Genomic DNA, 27,328 nt, shown 5'->3' with positions numbered 1-27,328 from the left:
ACTGCTCACAATAATGCAGCACAGAGATAGTATACTTGACACAGAGCTGCAAGATACAGCAATGGCCTACTGTACTATATGTATACTGCTGGTCACCAAAATGCTGCACTGTCCTACTATATACTGCTCACAATAATGCAGCACAGAGATAGTATACTTGACACAGAGCTGCAAGATACAGCAATGGCCTACTGTACTGTACTATATGTATACTGCTGGCCACCAAAATGCTGCACTGTCCTACTATATACTGCTCACAATAATGCAGCACAGAGATAGTATACTTGACACAGAGCTGTAAGATACAGCAATGGCCTACTGTACTGTACTATATGTATACTGCTGGTCACCAAAATGCTGCACTGTCCTACTTTATACTGCTCACAATAATGCAGCACATAGATAGTATACTTGACACAGAGCTGCAAGATACAGCAATGGCCTACTGTACTGTACTACTATAATTATATACTGATGGTCCCCACAATGCAGCACACTGAGCACAGATATTTGCATCACACTGAGCACAGATATTGAGTGTTTTCAGGCAGAGAATGTAGATATTTTCAGCACACTGAGCACAGATATTTGCAGCACACTGAGCACAGATACGGAGCTTTTCAGGGAGAGAACGCAGCCACGTCATCTCCGTTCGGTCGCGTTCGGATTATCCGAGCAAGGCGGGAAGATCCGAGGCTGCCTCGGAACCGTGTAAAATAGTTGAAGTTCGGGGGAGTTCGGATCTCGGAGAACCGAACCCGCTCATCTCTAGTTTAAACTCAGCCAAAACATCAATGTTATTAAATGTACCCATAAGACTTAATATATTTATTAATATGCATTAAAAGCAAACATCCCTTCTGTCTGCTGAAGAGTGGCACTGAACAGACTGTGCAAGAGAATAAGTTATGCAAAATTACAAAAGAACACAGTATGCAGAATTTGAAAATATTACAAAGTTTACACAAAAGCAAGATTACAAAGATACATACGTGCAAGAGATAGACAGTGTAATGATTCAAAAAGGGAAACAATGCATAGAAATGCAAGGTATGTTTCAGTCAATGTTGTTAGTGATTCTCAATGATGGATATGTACTATCCTGCTAATCACAGTTTGTCATGGCTGTATTTATTGGTTTACATTAAATATATACAATGAGTAATAGCACATAAAAAATAAAAAAGTCAGAAGGTAATACTGTACTTCTATCTACTGTAAATAAATGGAAAATATATAGTCAATGCAAATTCATGGATACTGATTATACAGCATAGTAAGTGCCGAATGAAGTATAAATACTGTAATAACTTAAGTATCCAAAAAAATCACTTGACTCTAGTATTACCTGGATTAATTTCTTACATTAATGAGGGATATACAGTAGATATGATTCTGTATATCAGAGAGTGTTCATGAGTAGTTGGAGGACAGACCTCTAATGTCAGGTGAATGAGAAATAGACTGTTATGACCATCATCCTGATTCTACTGCCCCCTACCCCCTGTGTGCCACAAGAAACTGAATGGAATAGAATTGACGTCAGACATCCACCCTCCAAATGCCTGGACACGCCTGCGTTGGACTCATCACTCCCAGAAAACGGTGAGTTGCCGTCCGTATCTACCTTCCTCTCGTCAATCTTCTTGCGGTCGCTGCTGCGACCGCTTTCTTCGTTCATGGCGTCGCTGCTCAGCAACGGCCATCACCGGGCAATGACGCACCTGCACAATGCGTCCACCGTGCATGCACGGTTCCGACCCGATCGCATGGCTGTGAGGAAGTGCAGCATGCGATCGGGTCGGAATGACCCCCAAAGTGCAAATCACTTTTATTTAAAACAGGTAAAATCCCTTTAACAAAGGATCCAATTTAACACATAAGATCACTGTGACATTGGATCCACATTAAATGAATGAGGCTAGTACCGAGGTTCTCACCCGTGTGGAATGGTTACCACATGATGTATACAGAATTAAAGCGACAATCTGTCCCTGACGGTAAGAGCTGTGCTGTACTGGGATCGGGACCTCACACCGCGCCAGCGGCTTACGGGACAACGCCGCTGCTCGTCGCGACACCAACACAGGCAGAAGGCGCAGACCGGTGGTCAGTTTGGAGGCGGGTACGTCTAGCAGGCCACGCCTCTACTAGTTTCGCATGTAGCTTCATCAGTAGAATAAGAAGTATACTAAATAAGTTGAGGGTTAAGGATCCCAGCTTCTCTTGTCCAGTAATCATGTCTGTAAACTCTTATTTAGAAAACAGTGTATTGGTGTTTTTGCAAATGGTATTGACATTTTTATTTGTCTTGTTTCATTTTTCTTTTCGTTATTCTCTGTATGTTATGTACATTGCCTACATAAAAAAGCTATATGTAGAAAAGAAAAAGGAAACTTTTTTTGTTTACACAGAAATGATCTATTGCTTCTTTCCTATTCAGCATGCTGGATTCAGTCTTTAGTCTAGACTTGAGCTCTGTCAATAATAAACATTTCTTGGCATCCATAGTGTAAGGATAAAAGCAGTGTTGTCAGTAATCACATTTTACAGATATAAATCTAAGAATTGGACACATTGTTCCCTGAACAAGGTACAACCTGAATTCCTTAATTCCAAAATCTTGCTGCTGATGGAAACAGCATTTTAATGTTACATAATATGAACTGGGGCACTGTAACGTGGCACAATATGAAGTGGGGGCACTGTAGGCCTCATTCAGGCTTGGTTGTGCCTGCGTACATTGCTGCAAAATAATGACTTTCAGTACTTTGTGCATGCGCAGTACCCATTCTGCATGCGTCATGAGACAGAGGAAGCAGGTCAGCAGCAGACTGCCAATGATTGATAGTCTATTGCCGTCTGGGGGGCGGGGGTGGCGATGGCCTCCATTTGTGAAAATGGAGGCATGTTGCCGAAGTTTAGGGGGTGGGAAGAGGCCAGGGTTTTTCTTGTAAGATGGAGATTTCCTGGCCTCTGTGAAGGGCGGCTTGTGTGGCACCATGAATGCCACAAGCGGTCTGATGGTAGGAGAGAAATCCGATCCCAAGGAAATTCCAAGAAAGCAGCAGTGATAGCAACTGCTACCACATCTTAATGACCCTCAGTACGGTATGTCATAATGTGAATTGGGAGTACTGTGTTGCATAATGTGGACTGGCAGCCCTACAATGTGACATAATGTGAACTAGTGCACTACCATGGCCCATAAAATAAAGTAGGGCACTACTATGGGGCATAACATTAAATAGGGCATGACTATGGTTCAGAAATTAATTAGGGATCTAGTTATTATGGGGCATAAAATGAACAATTGCTACAGAGAGGTGTCTCTCTAAAAGCATTGGGACAGGGGCTCCTTAAAAATGTTGCTTTGGGGCCCACTACATTCTTGCTATGCCCGTGCAACCAGACATTTATGTAAAGACCCTATGCATGTAGCCTTTGTTCTTCCTTCCATACAGTGTCATAATAATTGAAGCTATACAGATGTGTCTTATCTTTGGGACATATTTACTAATACCCCTAAGATTAATTTTAAATGAATGAAAATCTATCTAAATTGATGCTGTGTTTAACGGGCCAAAACACACATTTAAAAATAATATAAAAATGTGTCTGTTAGTAAATGTGTGTTATTGTCCCTGAAACACTACATTGATTTAGATTTTTATTTTATAGAAATCGATTAAATTCAACCCTTAGTAAATATACCCCTTATTGTTTCTTCAGTCACACCAAATAACCCCTCTCTGCGCCAGGCCCCATGCGACTACTCAAAATGTATGTCTTATTTTAAGAATGAAAACAGATAAAAGTGACTACACTGCATTGCTAGCATATACTTATGACTTGTGACATTTGTACTGTCCATCTGCATGTGACTTAGGGGGTTATTCTGGTTTGTTAGCAAACCAAAAAACTAAAGCAATTGGGTAAAACCATGTTGCACTGCAGGTGCAGAGAGATTTGGATTTGGGTGGGTTATATTGTTTCTGTGCAGGGTAAATACTGGCTGCTTCATTTCTACACTGCAATTTAGAATTCAGTTTGAACACATGCCACCCAAATCTAACTCTCTCTGCAGATGTTATATCTGCCCCTTCTGCAGTGCACATGCTTTTGCCCATTAGCTAACAAATTTGCTGCTGTGATCAGATCTGAATTAGGCCCATAGAGAGACAGAAGAGACGTAGGGACAGATAGAGAGGCAGTAGAGACATAGGTACAGATAGAGAGGCAGTAACAACTTAGGGAGAAACAGCAGGGATGGGGAGACAGAGAGAGGCAGCAGGCACGAGGAACAGATAAAGGCAACAAAGCTGTAGAAACAGATATTGGGGCAGTAAGGACGTAGGGACAGAGGCATAGGCAGCAGGGATATAAGGACAGAGAGAGGAGCAGCTGGGAAATAGGGACAGAGAGATAGGAGCAGGGACATAGAGACAGAGAGAGTGGCGACATGGACAGAGAGTGTCAGCAAAGACATATGGACAGATAGAGAGGCAGCAGGGATGTAGGGACAGAGAGAGGCAGCAAGGACATAGGGACAGAGAAAGGCAGCAGGGACACAGGTAGAGAGAGAGGCAGCAGGGACATAGGGACAGATATAGGCAGCAGGGACATAGGAACAGAGAGAGGCAGCATGGTCATAGGGACAGTGAGAGGCAGTAGGGATGTCGGGACAGAGAGAGGGGCTGCAGGGATGTTGGAACAGATAGAGGCAGCAAAGACATAGGGACAAAGAGGGGGCAAAAGGGACATAGGGATAGAGAGGTGCAGCAGGGACAATGAGATAGAGACAAAGGTGCTGAAAAAGACATAGAGACAGAAAGAGGGGCAGCAGGGACATAGGGACAGGGAGAGCCAATAAGTACCTACATTCTTCTAGGGCAGATTTTATCGCCAGAAGTTCCTGGTCTCCAATGGTGTAGTTTCATTCAGCGGGAGAGAACTTGCGAGAATGGAAACCACATGGATGTAACTTCCCATCAGAGGAGTACTGGGAAAGTACGGCACCCATGTCTACCGAGGAAGCATTGACCTTCAAGAAGAATGGTTTTGAAAAATTCGGTTGCTGGAGTATCGGAGCGGACATAAAGGCTGCTTTCAACCGGGCGAATGCTGCTACCGCTTCAGAAGACCAGTGACTTGGGTCAGACCCCTTTTTGGTTAGGGCAGTAATAGGTGCCACAATGGTAGAGAATCCCTTTATGAATTTCCGGTAGTAATTTGCAAAACCCAGAAATCTTTGTACCGCTTTCAAGGAGAAAGGCTGAGTCCAGTCCCGAATGGCAGTGAGTTTTTCCGGATCCATGCGGAGCTCCGTACCTGAGATGACATAGCCAAGAAATGGAATTGAAGGGACCTCAAAGGTGCATTTGGAAATCTTGCCATAGAGATGATTCCTTCGTAGGCGAAGAAGTACTTCCTTGACCTGTACTCTGTGCTCTGTGAGATTCTTAGAAAATATCAGAATGTCATCCAAATATACCACTACGCTTAGGTATAACATGTCCCGGAATATCTCATTCACAAATCCCTGGAAAACAGCAGGGGCATTGCTGAGGCCAAACGGCATTACCAAATATTCATAATGCCTGTCCCTGGTATTGAAGGCCGTCTTCCATTCGTCCCCCGGTCGGATGTGTATCAAATTATAGGCTCCCCTTAAATCGAGCTTAGTGAAGACGTTGTTATGCACACCAGTGCCTGCAGGAAAGTACTGGTGTCAGAACTGTTATGCACTCCAGTGTCTGCAGGAATGTACTGGTGTTTGAACTGTTATGCAAAACAAATGGACTCACAGACAAACTGGGGAATATGACATAACGTACACAGAAGGTGATAGGGTAACAAAATACACACAGAGTGAACAGAGAAGCCCAGAGGCTAAGGAACTGGGTATCTCCCTTGTATTAGAACTGCTCAGATGGAAAAGCAAGATGTTGTGTTTTAATACGTAGAGAACCCGAAATGCTGTTGCTAAAGGCAACAGCAAAACCCTAAAGGGTTACCAACGGGTGTGGCAGTAAACTCCTTGGTCAGAGATGGAATGATAGACACAAGGAGAGTCTCCACAATCCTGATTCTCACTGGCAGTGCACAGGTTTTAGCTTACTGCCACTAAACTGACCCCTGACACCTAGCACAGTGAGACAGGATTAGACAGGCAAGTCTTAGAATACAGCCGCAAACTTGCTAAGTTCACAGAGTAGTAACAGAACCCCAGCAAGCTAAACGACTGACTCCAGTCTTACTGCTAGGTCTGGATTGGCAGAGTGTAATACCAAATCCCCAGGCCTATTTGCAGTAAGCAACAAACAAATACAAAGCTACACAGTACTGGCTAACTTTCATGAACTGACTAACCAACAAAGATTCAGCAGCATCTGCTTACCCTGAAAAGAGGCCTTATAAAGCAGGTGCTGTCCACGCCCCACTCAGACCTCACAGACTGTGAGCACAAAAACCAGCACCGGATCCCCTGCCGTGCACAGAGCCTATAACCACTGCACAGCAAAAGACCCGAACCGGAGTATCAGCTGCGCTCAGGTTACTCCGCTAGCACTTGTCTCCCGGTTGCCATGACGACGTGGCAGCACAGGGCAGGAGACCCTAACAGTACCCCCCCTCTGACGAGGGGTCAAAGAACCCCTACCACCGGGTTTATCGGGGAACTGCGAGAAGAAAGAGCGTATCAGTCTGGGGGCATGAAGATCACAACTGCGCACCCACGACCGCTCCTCCGGGCCATACCCCTTCCAGTGCACCAAAAATGACAGCCGACCCCGAACCACCTTGGAGTCAAGAATCCTTTCAACAACAAACTCCCTCTGGCCACGTATCAGAAGAGGGGAAGGTCTTCCACTGGAAGAAGGATTACTAATCGCCCGTTTTAAAAGGGAACAATGAAATGTTTTATTGATACCCAAAGAACGGGGCAGATCTAACTGAAATGCCACCGGATTGATAACCCTAGTGATCTTATAAGGGCCGATGAACCGGGGGCCTAACTTATGAGATGGCTGTCTCAACTTCAAATTCTTGGTAGACAACCAGACGAAGTCTCCTAATTTGAAGCTGCAGGGTCTTTTCCGCTTATCAAAAACCCTTTTGGTCACTAATGACACAGACACAAGGGCTTTCTTCACTTTCCGCCAAATACCTCTAAGGACCGAAACCACAGAGGAACCACCAGGCGTGGAGTCCAGGGGGTCAAAAGAATTGGCCTTAGGATGATGCCCATACACACAAAGGAAGGGAGAGATCCCTGTAGCAGAGTGAGCCGCGTTGTTATAGGCAAACTCCGCCATGGACAGATGAGCAACCCAGTCAGTCTGACACTTGGAGACATAACACCTGAGGAACTGCTCCAAGGACTGGTTCACCCTTTCAGTCTGCCCATTAGACTGCGGATGGTAGCCTGACGACAAGCTGACAGAAATCTGGAGATCGGAACAAAATGCCCTCCAGAATTTGGCCACAAACTGGGATCCGCGGTCAGAGACCACATCAAGTGGCAACCCGTGGAGACGCACAACATGCAGCATAAATAATTCAGACAGGCGTCTGGCTGATGGCAGCCCAACCAGTGGAACGAAGTGCGCCATCTTCGAAAACCTGTCAACGACAACCCAGATGGCTGTCATCCCCGAGGATTTGGGCAAGTCCACCACAAAATCCATTGAAATGTGGGTCCATGGCTTAGATGGGATAGAGAGTGGATGTAATGGGCCAACAGGAACCCCTCTAGGAGTCTTATTTCGGGCACAGATGTCACATGCCCGAACCCACTGATCCACATCCTTAGCCACCGAGGGCCACCACACCGCCCTAGATAGCAACTCCCGAGTTCTGGCAATACCCGGGTGACCTGCCGACTTCTTGGCATGGAATTCCAGGAACACTCGCTGTCTTAACCTAGGAGGCACAAACAAAAGACCTACCGGAAGGTCTGGAGGAGCCTGCTCCTGTGCTCTAAGGACTAATGATAAGAGGTCCTGGGTAATGCCCACTTTAATACATGATGGGGAAACAATGGGCAACGGCTCCTCGGTGGTCTCCTGGATTGGAGCAAAACTCCGCGAGAGCGCATCAGCCTTGATGTTTTTTGACCCAGGGCGATATGTTATCAAAAAATTAAAGTGAGCAAAAAACAAAGCCCATCGTGCCTGCCTGGCATTGAGACGCTTCGCTGACTCTAAATATGCCAGATTCTTATGGTCAGTGAGAATTGAGACCACAAACTTAGCCCCCTCAAGCCAGTGTCTCCACTCCTCGAGTGCATCCTTAATAGCCAACAATTCCCGGTTACCCACGTCATAATTCATCTCGGCAGGCGAAAATTTACGGGAAAAGTAAGCACAGGGATGAAGGCAATTATCAGACACTCCCATCTGAGAAAGCACTGCCCCAATACCCATCTCAGAGGCATCCACCTCCACCACAAAAGGACGCTCTGGATCTGGGTGTCGCAGCACCTTGGCCGAAACAAATGCCCTTTTGAGACGGGCAAAAGCCGCTTTAGCCTCACAAGACCAGTGAGCAACATCCACCCCTTTCTTGGTGAGTGCCACCAAGGGCGCCACTATAGACGAAAATCCAGCGATAAATCGTCTATAAAAATTCGCAAAGCCCAGGAAACGCTGAAGCGCCTTCAAACTAGTGGGCTGCACCCAATCCAGAACTGCCGGTACCTTGGAACCCTCCATTTGGAAACCTTCTGGGGAGATAATATATCCTAGAAATGCGATTTGCTGAACTTCAAATTCGCACTTCTCCAGCTTCGCCCCAAGCCGGTGGTCTCTGAGTTTCTGGAGGACTAAGCGTACATGCTTCCGATATTCCTCCAGGGAATGGGAGAAGATTAGGATGTCATCTAAGTATACAACTAAGAATCTATCCAAATATTCCCTGAGCACATCATTCATGAAATCCTGGAAGACTGCCGGGGCATTACAGAGCCCAAAAGGCATCACCAAATATTCATAATGCCCTGAGTGGGTATTAAAGGCAGTCTTCCATTCATCCCCCTCTCTTATTCGGATTAGATTGTACGCACCGCGTAGGTCAATCTTAGAAAAAATGGTGGCAGTACGAAGCTGGTCAAACAAGACCAAAATGAGAGGCAGTGGGTATGAGTTTTTAATCGTGATACGGTTCAATTCCCTGAAGTCGATGCAGGGTCGCAACGAACCGTCCTTTTTACCCACGAAGAAGAACCCCGACCCAACTGGAGACTGTGAAGGTCTGATAAATCCCTTAGCCAAGTTCTCCTGAATGTACTCTGCCATAGCCTGAGTCTCAGGACGTGACAGGGAGTACAACCTGCTCTTGGGAAGCTTAGCATTTGGCAACAAATCAATGGCACAGTCATAGGGGCGATGGGGAGGTAGTACCTCTGCAACTTTTTTGGAGAACACGTCCGCAAAATCTGCATAACACCCTGGCAATCCTGGCAAACTTAGCTGCGAGAGCCTGACTGGAAGGCTCAAGCAACTCCTGAAACAATCAGTACCCCAACTAAGAATCTCCCCAGAGACCCAGTCAAATTGAGGATTGTGGGCCCTTAACCAGGGTAACCCCAACACCAATGGGGCAAAAGTACAGACAGTCACATAAAAGGACAATTTTTCAGAGTGTGTGGCTCCAATAAACAAAGAAATCTGGCTAGTGCAAGAGGTAATTTTACCTTGGGATAATGGTTCCCGTTTAACCCACAAATCTCAATTTCCGATGCCAAGGGTACTAAGGGAACAGAGTGTTTCAGGGCGAATTGGCGGTCCATAAAAACCCCGTCGGCCCCACTGTCCACAAAGGCCTCAGTCTTGACAGTTTGACCGAGGATCTTCAAGGTCACCGGAATGATAAAAGTCTTCTTGGGAAATTCTGACTTCTGGCCTGACAGGATATTTCCCATCACCCTCAGGCCCTGAAGTTTTCCGGCTTTTCTGGGCATGATACTACCACATGACCTTTATTCCCACAGTACAAACACAACCCCTGCTGTCTCCTCCGCGTCTTCTCACGCGAGGAGAGGCGGGTAGCCCCAATCTGCATAGGCTCCTCAGAAAATTCCTCAGAGTCTGAGGTTCCCTTGGGAAGGAAGGAAATCTCAGTCTCCCTTTAAAGCCTACGCTCTCTCAGCCGTCTATCCACCCGGATGGATAACTGCATGAGCTGATCCAAGCTATCAGGCAAGGGATATTGTACCAGTTGGTCCTTTATCTGGTTAGAAAGACCTCTTCGGTACTGGTGTCTCAGGGCTGGGTCATTCCACTGGGTATCATGGGCCAACCTCCGAAACTCCGTACAGTAAACCTCAACTGGCCTTCGCCCTTGCTTAAGGATCGAAATCTGAGCCTCGGCTGAGGCCGTCTTGTCAGGGTCATCATACAACATGCCCAGTGCCGTAAAAAAAGCATCAACACTTTTAAGCGACGGACAGTCAGGCTGCAACCCATATGCCCAGACCTGTGGGTCTCCTTGTAGCAAGGAAATCACTATGCCCACCCGCTGAATCTCCGACCCAGAAGACTGAGGCCTAAGCCGGAAGTATAGCTTGCAGCTCTCCTTGAAACAAAAGAACTGCGAGCGATCTCCAGAAAAACGATCCGGGAGATTTACTTTCGGCTCCTTAACCCCTGCAGGTGCTGCTGCTGCGGGAGCTCCGCCAGCAGCCTGGGAGGTGTGCATTTTAATGGACAAATCATTAAATTGTCGAGTCAGGACCTGCACCTGATCGACCACCTGTTGCAACGTATTTTGAGGGGTATGCTCCATATTCCCACAAAATTTCAACAGGAGTATTAGGCTGCTGAATATGTTATGCACACCAGTGCCTGCAGGAAAGTACTGGTGTCAGAACTGTTATGCACTCCAGTGTCTGCAGGAATGTACTGGTGTTTGAACTGTTATGCAAAACAAATGGACTCACAGACAAACTGGGGAATATGACATAACGTACACAGAAGGTGATAGGGTAACAAAATACACACAAAGTGAACAGAGAAGCCCAGAGGCTAAGGAACTGGGTATCTCCCTTGTATTAGAACTGCTCAGATGGAAAAGCAAGATGTTGTGTTTTAATACGTAGAGAACCCGAAATGCTGTTGCTAAGGGCAACAGCAAAACCCTAAAGGGTTACCAACGGGTGTGGCAGTAAACTCCTTGGTCAGAGATGGAATGATAGACACAAGGAGAGTCTCCACAATCCTGATTCTCACTGGCAGTGCACAGGTTTTAGCTTACTGCCACTAAACTGACCCCTGACACCTAGCACAGTGAGACAGGATTAGACAGGCAAGTCTTAGAATACAGCCGCAAACTTGCTAAGTTCACAGAGTAGTAACAGAACCCCAGCAAGCTAAACGACTGACTCCAGTCTTACTGCTAGGTCTGGATTGGCAGAGTGTAATACCAAATCCCCAGGCCTATTTGCAGTAAGCAACAAACAAATACAAAGCTACACAGTACTGGCTAACTTTCATGAACTGACTAACCAACAAAGATTCAGCAGCATCTGCTTACCCTGAAAAGAGGCCTTATAAAGCAGGTGCTGTCCACGCCCCACTCAGACCTCACAGACTGTGAGCACAAAAACCAGCACCGGATCCCCTGCCGTGCACAGAGCCTATAACCACTGCACAGCAAAAGACCCGAACCGGAGTATCAGCTGCGCTCAGGTTACTCCGCTAGCACTTGTCTCCCGGTTGCCATGACGACGTGGCAGCACAGGGCAGGAGACCCTAACAGACGTGGGCTCCGCGAACCCTATCAAATAGCTCCGTGATGAGCGGCAAAGGGTATTTGTTCTTAACGGTGATATCGTTTAAGCCCCGATAGTCAATACATGGTCTTAACCCTCCGTCCTTCTTCTTCACAAAAAAGAAACCTGCTCCCGACGGGGAGGTAGAGGGGCGAATGAATCCTTTCAGCAAATTAGACTTGATGTAGTCCGACATAGCTTGGGTCTCGGGTAAAGACAAGGGGTAAGTACGTCCCCGGGGCAGCACCTTCCCTGGGATGAGCTCAATGGGACAGTCCCAGGGTCTATGGGGTGGTAACTGATCGGCCGCCTGCTCCGAAAAGACATCCGTGAACTCCCGACAGACCTCCGGAATAAGCTCCTCATCCGACTTGGAAGATACCCGGAGCGGGTAGACAGGAGTGAGACAATCAGAATGACAAAAAAAAACTCCAGGACAGTATTTGTGACGACTTCCAGTCGACGTGAGGGTTGTGAATTTTAAGCCAAGGAAGACCTAGAACCAGATCGTGGGGCATCTCCCGAATCACTAGGAACTCCAGATGTTCTTGATGCAGAGCTCCCACCTGCAGCCTGATTGGCACTGTGCGACTGGTAATAAGACCATTAGAAATTTGGGTACCATTGATGGCGGTCAACGTAATAGGCCGTTTGACAGACTGTAACTGTAAACCTAAGTTCTGGACACAAGAAAGGGAAACAAAATTCCCTGCAGCCCCAGAGTCCAGCAAAGCTTTAACAGGTTTGGCTATTGACTCAGGAAACAGAGACACGGAGAGTAAACAGTCGACTGTCGGAGAAGGTTTAGATGTAATTCCTAACTCGACTCCTCCGGAACAAGCTAGGACTGCCCGTTTCCCGGACGGGACTTGCAGAACTTGAGAAAAGGGTCCGCGGCTCCACAGTAGAGGCAGAGTCTACCCTCACGACGTCGCTGTCGTTCTTACGGGGACAGCCGAGATCTATTGATTTGCATGGGTACGTCTGGACCTGGAGTAACCGTTTGCTTAGACGGGAGAGACCAGAATCTGGATCGATCAGACCGACTACGTTCGCCACCCCGTTCCTGCATGCGAAGATCCACCTTTACACAGAGTGAGATCAACTGTTCTAAGGAATCTGGCAGATCCCTAGTGATCAGTTCGTCCTTTAGGCGGTCGGAGAGCCCGTTCCAAAAGGCAGCCCGGAGAGCATCATTATTCCAGCGTAGTTCTGAAGCTATGGTCTGGAAGTGTATCACATACTTCCCCACTGAACGGGAGCCTTGTTGGACTCGGAGCAAGTCTGAAGAAGCAGCGGTCGTTCTGCCGGGCTCATCAAAGATCCTTCGAAATGACGCAATGAAATTGGTGTAACTAGAAACCAAGGGATCAGATCGCTCCCACAATGGTGACACCCAATCCAACGCTGAACCTTCCAGTAAGGAAAAAATGTACGCCACCTTGGACCGATCCGTGGGGAATTTGTGCGAAAGAAGTTCAAAATGCACCTCGCATTGGTTGAGAAAATCACGGCAATTCTTTGGATTCCCATTGTAGCAAGAGGAAGTGGGAAGCTGAAGGCGTGACCTAGTTCCAGACAAAGGTTGAACATTATTAGGGACAACCACTGGAGTGGGCACTGGAGCTGGAGCCGGAACTACTGAAGCCAGAGAAGCCTGAATTTGATCCAGCCGGCCGGATAATTCCTGGAGATACTGCATCACCTGGCTCTGTGCAGCCTCCTGACTCTGAACTCGGGAAACCAAGTCCTGGATGGCACTTGCCTCTGGGTTCCGATCCCCCGGGTCCATGTGGCCTGAGTATATTGTCACTGACCTGGATTGGGAGTGTTGTGAACTCGGGGGCTCCTCCGATGGTCGGGAAGAGGCACCACAGCTGGGTCGGAGCAGAGGAGGCCGGATATAGGTTTTCCTCATACAAGACTCTGACAATTGTGTTTGATGAAGAAATGCTGAAGAAATTTATTTAGGGAAGGGAGCAATACAGCAACACATGGAAGAAAGAGGACTGGTGGGCAATGTCTAAGGCTACTGAAGAATTTGTGAGCGATGTTTAGAGATACATGAATAAAGAACTTGTGAGCGATGGTGAGAGATACTAAAGAATTTGTGAGCGATGTTTAAAGTCACTGGTGAAGGAAGAGCTAGTGAGCGATGTTAAAAGACACTGAAGAATTTGTGAGCGATGTTTTAAGACACTGATGAATGAAGAATTTGTGAGCGATGATAAAGACACTGATTAATGAAGAACTTGTGAGCGATGATAAAGACACTGGTGAATGAAGAACTTGTGAGTGATGATAAAGACACTGATGAATGAAGAACTTGTGAGCGATGATAAAGACACTGGTGAATGAAGAACTTGTGTGCGATGTTTGAAGACACTGATGAATGAGGAACTTGTGAGCGATGATAAAGACCCTGATGAATGAAGAACTTGTGAGCGATGATAAAGACACTGATGAATGTAGAACTTGTGAGCGATGATAAAGACACTGGTGAATGAAGAACTTGTGAGCGATGATAAAGACACTGGTGAATGAAAAACTTGTGAGCGATGATAAAGACACTGGTGACTAGGTGAGCGAGCAGCACGATATGCTGGGAAAGTTGACTGGATGCTGGAAACTCTAGGAGGTAGCACAGCGGTCACAGGGGCACTGGAGATCACTTCTGGAAAAGCGACGATACTCAGGCGCCGGAGCTCTGCCCGGCGTCTGGTTTTGAATCTCCCGCCCTAACAGGATTGGTGGAGCGGTCCTGTGACGCCACCCACTCCTGCCCACGTGACGTCGGGTGCAATGGCGGCGCCCACACTCCGGGGAGCCGCCGGGAGCAGCGCCAGCCAGATGCCAGAACCCGACGACCGCCGGAGGTGGGGACCGCCAGACGGACCAGCAGACACGCAGGGGTAAACGCGACGGCCGCTGCCTCTGGTGTGTGACACTGAGATTTAACAGAGTAATCTACAAGCTATGACTGTTTGAATGGTTCACTCTGTTTCTGACCCCAGTCTGCACCAGGACTGACTGGATAAACTGGCAGCACCATGTTGGAAAAAGGACAGAGGAAGTATCCTAGGCAGGGTGGCTTAACAAGAAAAACAGAAAAAAAACAGTGCTAGTTGCTTTTTTACATATTGTTTATCTTGGTTAAGGGTGGCTTAACAGCATTGTAGGCCCTGTGGAAAGCACTGCACTGGTGCCCCTACACACCCATTTAAAGGAGCCTGTGAAAAAAAAATCATAACTTGCCCGTCCTGCAGTCCCGCACCTTCATCCACATGCTTTTATACAGTGGATGGTTGTCAGCACTGTGATAGCTCCAGCATACCTCCCAAATTCCCAAGTTATGGAGTACCAGCAAGGGAGTATGGTCCCTTGAGAAGGGGGCAGGGCTTCATGGGAATTATGTGATCGCAAGCCATGGCTTCCGTTTTCATCATTGTGGGGGCATGCCCAACGCTCTATGAGCTGCTGGCATGCCCCCAGCCCCCCTGTCTCCTGTGAATAGATGCTGCTCTGCTAACAGAGCAGCGAGTGACAGGGAGCCTCCCAACTGGCCACCACCACCGCGGGACACTGCGGCCCATGGGTCGTAGGTTGTACAAAAAAATGGGACTGTCCAGTGACAATTGGGACAGTTGGGATGTATGAATCCAGCCATCCACCTCTCAGTATCACTGTCTGGCTGCAGACTGGGAGGCAGGCCGCTCTTGTTGTGTGTATTTCTTAGAGCAGCTCGACAGCATTATCTTCCTGCTTCCCAAAGAAACTCTGGAGGCAACAATCCGATCAGAAAGCTGTGGGTGAGTTGTGATTAAAAACTATTATTTACAATCTGTTTTTACTCAGTACTAATCAGTCACATCCGCAACAATGCAGCTTAGTAAGAGGCTCAGCATTGCTAGGTTATTCATAGAAGCTTTTGCTTACAGCTGCCAAGGGAATACTAGCCAGATCTTGACGCTATTCACAGTGTAGCACAAGGAAATCACTGGCAAAGAGGAGTGATGAGTAATAAAATACACTCTTTAATAAAAGTCAGAAACTTATAATACATACAGCACTTTCAAAATTGCTTTTTACAGTTGTTTTATTATGTAACTTCAAAACAAATGTGTTAATTCTTCTGCATGAGTTGCAAGCCATCCCCTCAGGTAATAATCAGGAGAAAATGCCAAAATTCTAGCAGTAGCAGTCACCCAGACATCATTATGATGAGACGTGCTGTCACTGCTTTTGATTTTTCATCTAAAAATGAGTGATATTCTAAACTTCCATAACATTCACCTCTAAAATTGTGGTGTAATCTACAATCACTTCAGTCTGGTGTGATTTATATATAAAAAATCATAAATGTCTAATAACATCATCACTGAAGATGTTAAAAATATAAACTGGATAAATTAATTTATTTTTATAGTAATTTAAAAATCCATGTAAATGTCCCCTAGGTGGCAGTGTTATATAAAAGAAAGTGGCATAATGTGTTTTTATTGCTATGATTGCCAATCCAGTGTGATAAAATATACCACCAACAAATGCCAATATTTAACATTTGACACTAAATTAAAATTGCAGCTGTTAAGATGAAAAGGATATAATCTACATTCTACAGCAATGTTTTTGTATGGTACTGTTACATGCTGGAACACTGACCTACTGGCACAACACATCTCATTTCATTGTTTCAGTTCCGTGATGTACAACTGTAGCCATGCCATTCCTAGTCAGAGTAACATGTACCTGATAATATCTAGTCAAACAAAAACATACTGCCATATTGCATAATCTGCATTCATGAAGAAAAACAATCCATTTCCACAGAATGCAAATGTCATAATATCTAGAAACAATGTAGCACAGACACCAATTCAATAAACACAACCATTCCTGGCATGTGTACTGAATGTTATTTGTCTCTGTCTGTAAAGTATAACTCAAGGGGCTAAATTTACTATGCATTGCTTTTTGGTGGCTTCATCCACTGGATTCAAAGGGGCAACAAAATTAAATACAAAACATGCTCGTCCAAAACCACTGAAGATACAGAGGCTTTTAAAACACTACACAGTCAAGTTAACCAAATTTATAGCACTCTCCGAATACATTATAAGTTTATTGTGGATGTCAGAACTGGTTATATAGGTTCCAGTATTATTATAGGGAAACATCCTCTGTCATTACATATTTTGCGGTTACAAACATATTATTGGAAATGTATCAAGCCTTGGGGAGAGAAAAGGTGAAGCAATTTCTTAAAGCAACCCAATCAATGACCAATGGTCATTTCAAAAACTCTGGGATTTATGTAATAAGGTTTGGAGAGAAATAAAGTGGATGGAGATAAAGTACCAACCATCCCGCACCTAACTGCCATTTTTCAAACACAGCCACTAACATGGCAGTTAGGAGCTGATTGGCTGGTACTTTATTTATCTGTACTTTATCTCTCTCCAATGCTTAATACATAGACCCCATAAGTTAGATAAGTGACAGTAAGGGGTATATTTACTAAAGTGTGGGTTTTATAAGTGGAGCCCATAGCAACCAATAAGATTCTAGCTATTATCTTCTAGAAGGTGCTAGGTAAATAAGTAGAAACTGATTGGTTGCTGTGGGCAACATATCCACTTCTAAAAATCTGCACTTTAGTAAATATACCCCTTAGAATCTGATTGATTGCTTTTGGCGACTTCTCCATTTTATCTGTCTCTAAGACTTGATGATACATCTGGACTCATATATGTTCTTTTTGGCCGGTACAGTAAAGTGTTTTATTGTCTATATGCCCCTTTTGCCTGTGGCCACGCCCCCCTCCCCAAATTGTACTGATTTTCGGCACAGCCGTGTTGGAGGGTATGGACACATATACTTACAGTACCATTTCTTATGTTCCAAAAAGGTGAGTCTATCAATTTTGGAACACCATCAATCCATTATTAACAAGGTATACTTTCACTAAATTAATAGCCACATAATTTCCTCCCTAGACCATATAAATTGACCTCCCTGGTGGCTATGAGGTATGGTCTTTTTGTGGAGTAAATCTACAAGTGCTTATATAAAAAATGCATGTCTGAATCATTTATTAAACATAGATGATTTAGGACACCCATACATTGGTGTAATGATTATATTGTCCATATATCTGATTACACCTATAGTCAAATAGTATTTTTTTTATATATATATGCATCAGACTGTGTGGTGCAGATTAGCCATGGGTCTTACACCATGGCTTTAGCTCCAGAGTTAAGTGGCCCAAGTTTTCATTCAATGCCCATGGGCCTGATTCAGGTCTTGATGGAATAGTGGCGCATACCACAAAGTACCAATGTTCGGAACGGTGCATGCACCATACCTATACTGCACATTTACAGTACTGGTCTGTGACGTTATATGCAGATCAGCAGCAAACTGTCAGTGATGGAGAGTTTGCTGCTGTCTGGGGGTGGCAGCGCCTCAGTTTTCCAAAAGCAGAGGTGTGTCACCACCATTGTGTGGGGGAGTGATGAGGCTAGGATCTCCATTGGATAATGGAGATTTCTGGGCCTCTTTGTTGGATCTGTGGCACACGGTCGGCACAATGCACTGAGTGTGGTAAGCAATGCAAGGAGACGCCAGGCTGGAAAGGCGTTCTCCCTGATCTGCTGATATCCACTGTTGCTGTGCCTGTCAAACTGTATGCCAGGCAGAAGCAAAACAGTGGCATCAAGGCACCTCATCACCGATCCCCCAGTGCTGCTGCTGCATTCATTCAGTGGCTGAAGCCCCACCCCCTCCTGTGGGCCACAACCCATGACCCCCAAGCCCAGGCAACTGACCAAGCACCCACCCCACTGAATTGTCTGAATCATAAGTTATGGGGCCAGGCATTGCCTGATCCCATGTCCTGACGCTGTATCTGGTGAGTGTCTCTGAGGAGCCGGGACAAAGTGGAGTACAGAACAACAGAAGTAGTGCAGCACTTAGGTAAGAAAGCTATCGGGGTAGCAGTAGAACATTTGGGGAAGAGGTGGGGTCTGGTTGAATTTAACTTTGATGACCATATTGTCAGGTGGGAATATAGAAAATAATTGCAGAAAAAGAGGGGGGTTTATTGTGTTGGGTGGGAAGATGGAATTCATTAACAAAAGACATGAAGATGGTGGTGAATGGGCAAAACATGTTCATTACGGTTAGCAAGGTTCATTACGTTGTCTGGAGCACATTAATAATAATTACTGATGTGTGGTTAAAGAGTATCTTAAAAATATATGTAAAGGTGGAAGAGGGTGAACAGCACAAAACAAATATGTGAGGAGCATAATTAAGATCACATACAGACAAGGATACCAATACATAACATATGGGGAGGGACGCACACATATGGACATAGAGGGGCCATATAGGCAAATGTATGAGACAAGGAAGGTGCAAATACAGACATTAAGAGGCACACAGAGACATGGAGGGGCACATAGAAACATGGAGGAGGCACACAGAGACACGGAGTGGCACATAGAAACATGGAGGAGGCACACAGAGACACGGAGTGGCACATAGAAACATGGAGGAGGCACACAGAGACATGGAGGGGAAATGTGTCTAGGTGTAGTGGCTGGGCTTCAAGAAAATACAGTGCTGTGTCCGTGTGGTAAAATGTTTAAGTGCCATTACTGTGGGCATTATGTGTAAGGGGCACTACTACTATGAAAATTATGTGTAAGGGACACTGCTACTGTGGACATTATGTATATAAGGGGTTCTACTACTATAGGCATTACGTGAAAGGGGCTCTACTACTGAGGGCATTATATGTGTAAGGGACACTGCTACTGTGGACATTATGTGTATAAGGGGAACTACTGTGTGTCATAACATAAATAAGGGGGCTAATAAATTGTGGTGTAATATGAATCAAGGGCACTACATGCGGTGTTATGTTAATAAGATTGTGCTATTGTCTGGCATAATTTAAATTGGAGGTACTATTGTGTAGCCATGGCCATTTCTTGTGAGACCACACCCATTTTTGCATCACACATCTTCATAGCGTGCTGTCCCTTTATATAGTATGGGAAGAAGGGGGCACGTTTATAGTTTGCAAGGGAGTGCTTAACATTCTATCACTGACGGCGATTGGCTTGTGTGATCGATGCTGAATCCTAGTTAGTATTATTGCTCCTGCTTCCATGTACTGTAAGCAACAGCGATAACAACTCCAACCACATCTGAATCAGGCCCATGATTAGCCCACACCTAGCCCTGAGGGTGCACTTAATGCAAATGAATCCTTGCAACTCCAGAGATGAAAGTCAGAAAGTTGGCGATGTTGGGGCTTCCATAAGTACGATATATATGCATACACTTACTCATGTTGCAAAACTGACTTGCAGCTAATTGAATTGACCCATACAGTATGAAACCATCCATGCACTTACAGAAACACTATGAAGCCATCAATAGACTTATGGGAACACTATGAAGCCATCCATACACTTACAGATTCCAGGACCGGGATGTACTGAAGTCTGAGCTTGGTGGCTGTGCTGGATATTCAGACATTTTTTAAAGGGGCAATAATGTACAAGACTAAACCATGCCTTGTACATAATTACCCCTATAAAAACATTTGTCCAGCATCCCGTACAGCTGTTGAACTCGGACTTCATTACATTCCATCCAAGGAAACAACTAGATTTGGCTTCTCTGCAGTGGTGGCTCCAGAGTTGGGGCTGCAGCACAGTCCAAAATTCAAATAGGGGAGCCACACCAACTGCCACCCCATACACTGCCAAACATTCCCGACCGGAGATGTTTCACAGTGTTTGGGGTGGCAGTTGGTGCGGCTTCCCTAGCGGAATTTTGGATTGCGCTGCAGCCCAACCTCTGGAGATTTTTAGGGTATTTATGTTACTAAGGCACAATTAATTAAGTTACTAATAGGAATAGTCTTTGTACTGTAATTATACAATTGATTGTGTCAAAGATCAATTAATAAACAAATAACGTTAGTACCGAAAATCTCCTTCCTTTGAAATAAGAATGGTTAAAGTGCGTTTACAGATTTGGTCAAATTAAGTTATGAAAGTTAGTGATTTAAAACAGAAAGTCATTAAAACCATAACTAACTGGCTGTGAAAAACATAACTAACCTTATTTCATAATATTTTGTCATAATGACATCCACAACTAATTTTCAAGCCTACATCAATGTATATGGCATGTCATTTGATGGCCAATGTTTTGATTAAGGTTCCAGAGGCTATCTAACAACACTTCTGTACATGTATATATTGCTCAGTGCTCAGCAAGTGTTCCATCACATAGTTCAGTATGTACTGATATGTAATAGGAAGTACAATTGTCTTTATTAAAATATTATATTTCTTGATATTGATGGGATAAGATTTGTAATTTTCAAAATACACAATATGCAATAATACTAATGTGATTTGTTCCAGGATACAATTGTAGACCAAATGGTAGACCAAATGGTATTTAATGGCAAAATAAAAACAACAAAGAGAAATGTTTGGGCAGAAAAAAAAATATGAAGGTGGACAAACATCAGAGGGAGGAATTGTAAAATGATTTAGCATTTTAAATAGTACACACACAAGTAATGGGGAGGAACTCTGAACTACTGTAGTACGAAGAAGGAACATAGGAAGGAGGGGTAGGGGAGAGTAAGGTGTGACTCACTGAAAGCACATCTTGGCATAATTTAAAACTACTCTGTATAGGACTATACTGTTGTAATCTCCTAGAATACCACCTGGGCTGAATGTAGTGCTGAATTGTAGTGCCAGCACTGGTGGTCATGTGGATAGAGCCAGTAATGAAATATTACAGCTATATTTGTTAAAGTCTTTAAGTTACAGACACGTCTCACAATAAAAGGCTAATTTGAGATCTCTGTCCACACTATTGTAATATCATCCATCAACATGTAAAAAGCAATAAACCAAACTAACTCACTGATAGAAGAAGAGGTAGGAAATCTCCAGTGTAATGGGATGAGTGCATTAGTGCCATTGCTTAAATGTTTCAGGAGTGATTTCTTGTACACAGAGACAGGTATGTTTGAGAGTGTAAGCAATCACAAGCAGGGTTCAGCCACCTAATGTTTTCCTAGATAATTCTGGCCCCATGATTTTATGTGGTGTCACGATTCCGGCATTGGTCACATGACCACCAGCATCCAGACTGCTGGATGCTGTCCTCATCCCTTTCTTATGCATAGGGACTAATCCCAGGGCAACTCCACATATGGGATGTGGAGTGCCCATAGCTGAGTTGCATCTCCAGTTGAGTGAAAAGACATCAGGGGAATTTTATTTCTAGAATATAAGGCCCACAAGAACTGCATACATTATCTTGAACTGGGTCCTGATTACCAAAATACTCTTAATGACATTCATCCAAGGGATGTGGCCAACAGCATACCTCCCAACTGTTCTGATTCCAGCGGAACAGTCCAGCTATTTGGACACTGTCCCGCTGTCCCACCCGCAGTGTCCCGTGGGCGGGGTATGGAGGAGGCCGTTGGGGAAGCCTTTGATCACCCACTGCTCTGTTCTGCAAAGCAGCGAATGATCTCTGAATAGATGCCGTGTGCACATGCAGGGCATCTATTCAGTGATGGGAGGGGAGCAGGGGGCTGCCCAGTTGCTTGGGAAGTGCTGGGCACGCCCCCAAAAGGCTGGAAAATGGGTCAGTTTGGCAGGGCCACACCCACTTGGGGCGAGGTCATGCCCCTCCCGTTCCAGGTCATGTCCCCTTTCCGGATCGCCCGTGGCTCCCGACTCCCTTCACAGGATAGTTGGGAGGTATGCAACAGTTCGGCTTTCTCCTTTGCCTCTGTGAGGGAAATTTTAGATTTAAATGCAATGTCCATCATTTATTTATAGATATTTGTAATAGCCTGCTTTGTAGTCTGATAATATTTTTAATATATATTAATGAAAAAATGTCTTTTCAGATAAATTATTTATCCACTTTGCATATCAAATTGAGATTATATTTTTAATGTTAATTAATTTGAACAAAAATAAAAAAAAATATTTTATATTACTTCCAGTGTTAGTCTTCTTTTTTCTTATATTTCAACTTCAATTTCTTGCCACATGGTCATATACATAAAATATACACAAAACAAAAAAGTTTAACAGTGTAATATTTCATAAAATAGTGTCAGAAACACTGCAAAAACATGTGAATAGATCGGAACCAAGTGAGTGTGTTTATCTCTTTCCTTATATTCCCAAAGGGAAAGAAAAGTCCAAACCACTAGTAAATCTTAACTTAAATGCTTTAGTAGTAGTTGTAGATGGATTACATACATTTTACCGTCGGACAGGATGCCGGCTGTCAATATCCTGTCAGCGGCATTCCCGCCCGCCAGAATGTCGGCAGTGGGGTGAGCGCTAAGAGTCCCCTTGTGGGCTCGGAGGCTCACTGCGCTCGCTTGCTGTGCTCTGTGGGTGTCGTGGACACCCACAAGTGGGAATAGCCCTGGTGCGCCGGGATTCCGGCTGTCGCCAATGTTGTCTGTCGGGATTTCGGCATTGGTATCTGAATGCCAGGATTCCGACAGCCGGCATTTTAACTGCAACTAGTCATAGATGTATGGTTTTCCTTTGAGAATAATAATAGGGATGTCTTTCCTTCCAAAGGGACCAGAGAACTATCCAAATGAGGTCACATGAATAGAATAGAATATAACATAATTCAAAAGAGTATCTAACATAATACCATCAGGTTAAAGAACAAGTATGTACTGTAACTGTAATATTATAATAGACATACTTATAAAAGACACACAAAAATGAATTAGATAATATGTAAAATCCACAAAGGAGATCATTATAGATGGATTTGTATGACTTTCTCCCTACCTGATAATAGTGGATACCAGGCATGTCACAGTGCACCCAAAGAGAACCTTTAAAGTGCTGAAAAGTCTCCCTTCTGCAGATGGCACTGCTTCAGTAGCAGGTTATCAATACCCTCTCACCACACCAACATGTATCAATACTTTCTGTATCTTTTTCAAGCCACGTAATGTTGTGAATAATATTTTAAAAAAGGGATAGGGTACCATGCCAGTTGGCATGAGTAATTTGAAAGATAAGCATTGCTGATGTTTTTTTTTATAACGTTTTATTCAGGGTGGCACAAAAGTAGGTATAAGTATATACAGTATTTACACTTTGTTTATATTATATTGTATTATATTATATATTTATATTACTATATTTATACTAAATTATATTTACAGTACATTTCTTTGTTCTTAATACAGATTCCCTGCCATCATTCCAATTCTGCAAAAAAAAAAAGAATAATGAAAGATCATTACTGCTGACTTTCACTGGGTTGGGAGGTCTCTTGCATCTTCAGACATTACCACCCTTGCTCCCTGATTTACTGGTTGTTATTATAGTCAGCTTTATTTTTACTGGAAAGAGAGATAGCAGTTGCTGTCCTGCTGTAAGTCTTGATATGTTATTCTTACCAGTACACAAGTTTAGGCTAACTCTACCCTGGGGTCAATGTGCCCCTGGTCCAGGTAAGTTTAAAAAAAAAATGTTATTGGAAGAAGAGTTTGGATACTTTACGTATTTGTGCGATGGTCTGGCAGTTGGCTCCCATCTAGTCATTTATAAATTCCATGTTGTGTGCTGCCAGTTAGCCCCTATTTAAGCCTGTTTATTTAAACAGGTGGCGATACTGGGAAAAGATGTATCAAGCATTGGAGATATGTGGGTGGTATTCAAATGATATATCACGCCCAATATCCTTTCTAAAGTGATCCCCGTTATGCACATATCATGTCCATAGTAATCAGGTTTAGCTGTGTAAAGGATTGGGTGCCTTATTACCCTGGGGGTAGCGAGCTGACATGATAATACCACGCCTGTCAGCAGAAACAAAATGGGTGTGGAAGGAGGTGGAAATAATTGAATATCGCCATAAAGTGGAGAGAGAAAAAGTATCATCCAAGCGAATCCCACCCGGCATTGGTAGTGTGAAAGGGGTATAACTGAATTTTTTTTAAACACAGAGGCTCATTTATCAACGAGTGATGAAATGTGTTGTGAATGATAAAACTTGTTGCGTATGATAAATTATGCTCTAGCCAATCAGCTTCTAACTGTCATGTGTTAGAAAAATGACATTGGCTGAGCACCATTTATCATACACAACAAGTTTAATCATACACACTGAGATTTGTCACTTGTGACTATATGGGCCCCACAGTCTGTAATATGACAGTAGCTGATTGGTTGTACTTTATCTCTCTCCAAGGTTTGATGCATCTTCTGTGTGATACATTTTCCCCACTCTTCTTTCTTCACCACCAGACCTTTCCCTGCTTTGTTATAAAATAAACAAAGCTGATCCCCTTCCCCTGCCAATATGTCTATTTATTTATTTATTTATTTATTTATTTATTTATTTATTGTTTACTGGTCTATAAATTTAGACTGACAGAGAGTTTATACCTTGTCAAGTGTCAGCAATGCTAGCTAGTGATGGAAGTCAGGCCAAGAGACTGTCCATGTGGTGCTTTTGAGAGCACATATACAGTACTGTGGATACTTCTTTTTAAATATTGGGCTGGCTTAGTTTACTTTTGCTGGTGGGTGCTGTTGAAGCTCAAATTATAATGTTTCTGTATTACCTACTGATTATGTTTTAATGTATGCCATCTCTCGCTTAACATATTTCTCAGTCTATTTGCTCCTAAGCAACTCTTCATAGAGTTAAAAAAATATGCATAGCACTTAACATTTATGGACTTTGATTGCCACGTTGTACGGACTCACATCTTGGAAAACAACAAGTCTTCAGTCATGTTCTTAATGTTCTTTGACATAATAACATTTTGCACAATATAATATGAGTGGCCCTGCATTTTTCATAGTTAGTTTATACATGTGTGTCTCTGTGTGTTATTTTGTTTGAGTGACTTTGGGCCTAATTCAGATCAGATCGCAGCAGCAAATTTGTTAGCTAATGTGCAAAACCATGTGCACTGCAGGTGGGGCAGATATAACATGCAAAGAGAGTTAAGGCCCATACACACGGTGAGATTCGGGTTATGCTCGATTCGGGCTATGCTCGATTCTCACTATGCGACAGGGGCTAGGTTGGCATCGCAAGCACATAACTTAAAAGGGGTGTAGCAACAGGTATATACATTTTCCTCTACATACGAATTTTAATATGGACTAATTAAAATTGTTTTTAAACACTAACAAATCCATAGTTTGATCTATATAATGAAGGAGTGCCCCGACAAAGAGGTTTACCTCTATGTCCCTTGTTTCTTATTAGGGACACTGACTATGTGCGATTTGGCTAAGTGTCAATTTTGACTATCTCTTCTGTAGAGATAGTCAAAATTGACCTGCCTGCACAGTCTATCTAGTCTTGCGATGCCGACCGCGCGGGACCGTGCATCGGCATCGAATCGGGAACGCAAGGTGACTTTCACCTTGCGCTCTACACTAACTTTTTTTTTTACGATTTTGACTATATAGTCAAAATCGTAAGAAAATATCTCACCGTGTGTACACACAATTAGATTTGGGTGTAGTGTATTCAAACTGAAATCTAAATTGCAGTGTAAAAATAAAGCAGCCATTATTTACCCTGCACAGAAACAAATTAACATTCTCTGCACGTTATATCTACCCCCCTTCCCCTGCAGTGCACATGGTTTTGTCCATTAGCTAACACATTTGCTGCTGTGATCAGATCTGAATTAAGCTCTTTGATACTATGGGAAAGAGTAAGAAATGTATTGTTTTTGATATATTGTAGAGCTACATGAATAAGCATGGTCTGACAGCCTCTGTCTAGCACTGCCTAGCTAGGAAAAACACGGGTTATCTACATTTGCTCTGGCGCTACTAGTCATACTTGTTCTGGCGCTACTAGTCATACTTTAGACTTACTGTACTAACTCTTTAAGGTGGGACACTCATGAATTACATAGGTTCTGTGGCTGGCTGACGTCATGCCTGCATTTCACCTGGTTTTAACCACTTGCCTGGCATGGTCGCATAAGATGCGACCACACCAGCAAGTGCTTTATCTGACCTGGTCACACAGGATGCGACCAGTCAGATAAGTAGTGTCTGCAGCTGCAGGGAAGAGAAACTTCCAGCAGCTGCAGCTCTCAGAGGGTGCCTCCATGCACCTTACCCCAGTGTTTGCCGTTCTGCCGATCACTGCTGATCGGTCAGCATGGCAGAACCCCCAGGGCCCTCTTAACAGCAGTGTAGGCCCCTGGGCAAAGGAATGCACTGGGGCTCCTACAATCCTCCAGCAGTAGGGGTGGGGCATGTTAACAGCGGCAGTATTGATTTCCCACAGGCAGTAGGTGGTTTTCTATCTTTCGATCAGCATGTAGGACCTGGAGCAGTAATTTCTGCTATTTACTCCTTTACTGCACAGATGGTGGGAGATGGGTCTGGAGGTAGAACACTAAACTATAGAAGGGAGCACTGGGCTCAATGAAAGAGCCCCGGTACATGACTTTCATGGTGGTAGGGA

This window comes from Pseudophryne corroboree, chromosome 4, assembly GCF_028390025.1.
Source record: "Pseudophryne corroboree isolate aPseCor3 chromosome 4, aPseCor3.hap2, whole genome shotgun sequence".
NCBI lineage: Eukaryota > Metazoa > Chordata > Amphibia > Anura > Myobatrachidae > Pseudophryne > Pseudophryne corroboree.
The sequence above is the reverse complement of the archived record's forward strand: the minus strand, read 5'-3'. Positions refer to the sequence as shown.